The sequence below is a fragment of the Sinocyclocheilus anshuiensis genome, unplaced genomic scaffold (assembly GCF_001515605.1).
Source record: "Sinocyclocheilus anshuiensis isolate Anshui unplaced genomic scaffold, SAMN03320099.WGS_v1.1 scaffold188, whole genome shotgun sequence".
Lineage (NCBI taxonomy): Eukaryota > Metazoa > Chordata > Actinopteri > Cypriniformes > Cyprinidae > Sinocyclocheilus > Sinocyclocheilus anshuiensis.
In genome coordinates this window covers 671,780-677,273 of record NW_015555768.1, presented here as the reverse complement: position 1 = coordinate 677,273, position 5,494 = coordinate 671,780, and positions in this window count along the sequence as shown.

The window sequence follows — 5,494 nt, the reverse complement described above, 5'->3', positions numbered from 1 at the left end:
CAGATTTAAAAAAAAAAACACTGGGTGGATTTGTATCATTATAGGGTGGTTGTGTACACACACTGCCAACACACATTTCAGTTCAAACAACTTGTAAAAGTGCATGTAGCATCCTATGACCCCTTTAAAGGGTATGTCTGCTGAACTGAAGGCATAGCTGTGCTGCCATTGTTCCAGAGGCTGAGGTCAGCAAAGCATTTATGAAGGCCAGGATTTAAGCTTTCACATTTCTATCTGATCAAATTTTTTTCTGTCACTGATTCTGCCAAAATGAATCAGAACTTTGAAAGAGAAGTTTGAAAAACAATACAAGAGAATAGATTTATCCTTCAAGTTCTGCATTGCATAGGTTGCAAATAACAATATTACAGAAAGTCTGACTAGACTGCGCACAGAATTTGTTACTCAGCAAGGAAGATGATACTATGAGTGGAACACAACAGTAACTGTCCACTTTTCAGTGACCTTGAACCCGGAAGTATTTTTTCCTATTCATTTTCTCTCCACTGGGACATTAAACAAACTAACAGCTCCAAGATTAATCACAAAATTACAAACTTTAAATCAATCAATCAATTAATCTATCACAAAAACCTAGTACAAAACCATGGAGCACTTTCATTGACATAGGTAACAGTTTTGAAATATTAACATAAAAATACATAATATAAAACTTGGGTCATACTACATATATTGTTCATATATTAGCAAGCATAAAAATATATATTTTTAATTTTTTGCATTTAGATATGTTCATATTTTTTATATGTTCAAATTTTTTTGACAAGTCTCTTTTGTTGATCAAAGCTGCATTTATTTGATCAAAAAGAGTTAAAACAGTAATATTGTTAAATATGACATTTTAAAATAACTTTTTCATTAGAACATATTTTAAAATATAATTTTATTAAATGTTTGTTGAGCGGCAAATCAGCATATTAGAATGATTTCTGAAGGATCATGTGACACTGAAGACTGGAGTAATGATGCTGAAAATTCAGCTTTGCATCACTGGAATACATTTTATTTTAAATATAAATTCAAATAGAAAACACATTTCAAATTGCAATAATATTTCCCCATTTTTATTGCATTTCTGGTCAAATAAACCCAGTCTTGGTTGAAGTACAAGAGACTTCTTTCAAAAACATTAAAAATTGTTAATTATTCCAAACTTTTTGACAGCTATAGTGTAAGCAGTTCGGGAGTTTAGGGAGACGGACTCGATAATGCCATCAGCAGTGCATCATGGGAGTGGGTGGTCTTTGCGGAGCAATTCTGCGTAATTTATCACACTTACTTGTGGTTTGCAAAGAAACATAAAACATCACCTAACAACCTGGGATTTCGTGGTAGGTCTGTCTGGAAAGGTTTAAACGTTACTGCTAAAAATCATTTTCACAGAGAAGCAAACGAGTGGGATTTTAACTTCCGGGGCCTGGCTGTTTGTGATCAAACTAGGATGAGTTCAAGTAAACAATGTATTATCCTTACTCTGTGTTTATAAAAGAGGCCAAGAGGGCTCTGTTTTGCATACGGGGCTTCCTTAAGGTTCAGAGAGCCATTACAGTCAGTTTCCTTCTTTCCCAACCTATATATGGATACATCTCGAGGACTGTTTCTTTAACGGCGCTCTGGAGATTTACAAGGAGTTTGGCTCATTCACACAAGTGTAATTCTCCACAGAGAGCGCCAGGCCGAGCAGCCAGACAGACTTCCTACTCATCTACCGATTTGGCCGTTGACCAATGATGCTGTGCTTTCACGCCGTCATAATAACAGCAATTCAGCCGCTCTGAAAGCTGAGAAGTGAAAGAGCTAGAGTTTTCTCGCTCACAGCTACTCGTGATAACTGTCTGGGAGGAGATAAGATTGTCTTCCAAAACTATGTGACAATGATCATGGGAGTTATGGGGCTGATCGTACTCGGGCTGCGTTACGCAGATACACACCCTGTTAAGAATAGACGGGTCCAAGTTTTTGCAACACGTTCTTCCCTTACAATCCAACATTTTCCAATGAAATGCCTTCATCCAAGGCAAACAGACTCTGAGACACAGAAAACATGGTGTGAAATATGGTTTCTGCCATTATTTCTACATAAGGATGAAGGATCATATATTCTTAAAACGAAGAGAAGCACAAGTTTCCACTGAGGTCTTCCTGTTAAAAAAAATACTGTGGTAAAATCATGGTGCAATAATGGTATCAAATGATAATAGCACCACAGTACTACTGAATGATTAAAATATTTATTTATATGATACTCCATTGTACTTCAGAAAATATGCCATTGGCTTGTTACATAAAAAAACATAATACTACCAATGCACCATATCCAAAACAAAACATCATTAAACTAATGGTAATATGCAAGTTTTCAAGATCAGTTTTAAAAAAAAAAAAAATTAAGCAGAACAACTATTTTCAACATTGATAATAATAATGTAATAATGCAACCAGCATATTAGTATGATTTCTGAAGGATCATGTGACACTGAAGACTGGAGTAATGATGCTGAAAATTCAGCTTTGCATCACAAGAATAAATTACATTTTAAAATATATTCAAATAGAAAACAGTTATTTTAAGTTGTAATAACATTTCACAATATTACTATTTTTACCCAAATAAATGCAGCCTTTGTGAGCATAGAAGTCTTATTTCAAAAACATTAAAAAAATATACTGACCCAAACTTTTCATAAATAAACTCAATGCAAAGAATGCACATCAATTTAAACCCTCTTTAAATTGCAAATCTTTTAACAGACACTTGAAGAGCGTTCAAACACATTTGATACAGAAGTTATATTGATTATATAAGATCCAAGTGAGTTTAGGCTAACAATGCAAAAACCCAATGACCCTATCTGTTAACGAGGATAAAAAAACAGCAGATTAAAACACCCACATGCTATTTTTATGCATGGAAACGGATCCCGTTCACGAGTCTAAGTGAGATCATTTTGCTCCTCTTGCATTAAATCAGCCACAAGCTATATCGACTCCACATTCATTCTTTCTTCTTTAAAGGGATAGTTCACCCAAAAATGAACATTTGATGTTTATCTGCTTACCCCCAGGGCATCCAAGATGTAGGTGACTTTGTTTCTTCAGTAGAACACAAACGAAGATTTTTAACTCAAACCGTTGCAGTCTGTCAGTCATATAATGTAAGTGAATGGGAATCACGGCTTTGAGAGTTCAAAAAACACACAAACAAAACCAAATTAAACCCTGCGGCTCGTGACGATACATTGAGCAAGAAGAAGAAGCAGACGCGTCACACGCCGGCTGTTGAGAATGCGCTCAGGACAGTTCAGACATTGCGGTGAATCAGAGGTAAAAAAACTATATAAATACTGTTCAGTTTCTTGCACAGACAGATCGTTTCGTGTCTTTACAAATCAATTTATTGTCACGAGCCGCAGGGTTTAATTGGGTTTTGTTTGTGTATGTTTTTTTGACTCTCAAAGCCGTGATTCCTATTCACTTCCATTATATGACTGACAGACTACAACGATTTGAGATAAAAATCTTCGTTTGTGTTCTACTGAAGAAACAAAGTCACCTACATCTTGGATGCCCTGGGGGTAAGCAGATAAACATCAAATTTTCATTTTTGGGTAAACTATCCCTTTAACCTCAACATCATATTATTTCTGATGTGCTGGGATGCATTCATTTTACTGAATTACACAGACTGACTGAACAAGATATCATCATGCATTGCACAACAACAGCTATGTATAAGCCACACAATTTAAAGCAACATTCATATGCAAATACAGCAGCACCAAAGTTTAAAGTCACCATGAAATCAAATTAGACAACAGGGAAGAAAAGACAAACGCAACTTCCATTTCATGCCGAATTTAATGCTTCGGTCATTCTATAGTTTAGGGTACATTTCATGTCCATTGATGATAATTGTTTTTACTAACAATTTTCTTTAGAAATATCATATTTTAGCAATTAAGTGAATACATACAATAATCTCACACCAATATTTTGTGCATGCAGATTTTCCGTTTGCTTGAAATTGCCTTAAAATACAGTTTTTGCAACGTCTGCTTTTTGATTTGAGTGAGTCTTGTTCAAAATAATGAATAAAAAATGTTACAATCAAGATTATCTATATTAAATTTATTTCTACAATCTAAATATCTTGGAAAAATAGACTGAGTTTAAATGCAATTTTCTTTCAAATAAGAAAACATTTCATTTTATTCTTTCAAATGAGAAAATATTTAATTTACCAGTAATTCTTGTCCACAAAAATTCTGTCAACTATGTTACTAACCAAACACCCCCCTGAGGGAAAAAAAATAAATAAAATTATCATAAACCTATGTGACCAGAATCATGTGATGCAATTATCTTCTGCAGCCGGCATTTTGAACACATTATGCTAAATGTCCTCTTATTTTTTTCTATATTTGATCTCCAATGACCTATTGTCAAGGAGTATATTAATTGCCAGTCAACTATGTTGGGTACATTGTTATGGTTTGCAATATTTTTATGAGTTGAATTCAAATCCTGATCGAGAAAATAACATTTGGTAGCCATTGACTTCCATAGTATTTTTTTCCATACTATGGAAGTCAATGGCTACCAGCAACTGTCTGGTTACCAACAAATATCTTATTTTGTGTTCAACACAGAAAGAAACTCAGATTTGGAACAACCTGAGTGTGCGAAATTGACAGAATTTTAATTTTGGGGCTGAACCATCCCTTTAAAAACACCATATTACAGACATGTGAACAACTTGATTTTCACCACAGGAGCTCTTCAAGGGTAATAGATTGAGCAAATGCCACGAGTTATTAAAGAAGACATTCACCGGGGACAACTCTTCATGTGTTTGGCCTTCCAGTGCATCAAACCCCACTGACATGTTTCTGAAAGCCAAGAGTGAGTTGGTGGTCAGCACAGATGAGACCCACTGAACTGAAGTGAACTCCAGATGCATTTAATTGGATTTCACAGCGCAGTGCTTGAGTAAATATCCCAAACTGACAGACCCTCAAGTAACCACACACCCGAGTACAAACATGGCAGTGGCAGCATAGCACCAAACACCAAACATGGCAGCGTAACACCAAAAGGGACTCCGGTCAGGCTCTGCTTCAAGGTCTCCACTGTTGCCTTATCAGCAAGTGAGCAGCAGAGCATGTGAATATCATTACATGCACAACCAACATCTGACGAACTGGATCGCCAACACACGCTTATCTACACAGATTACTGTGGCTGCTGCAAACTGGAATACATCGCACTGTATTATCAAGACACACACTGCATGCTCTTTATACAGGAGTACTATCTCCTTAAAATTGGGAATCGCATGAAAATGTCACTCTGAATGTTGGGCATTGATTTAGTGACAAGCCGTCCTCTGAGACTAACGTGCAGTGGCAGGATAATACATTATGCCACTTTGACTGATGACCTTGTCTTCAGGTCCATCCATTCAGAGCACAAT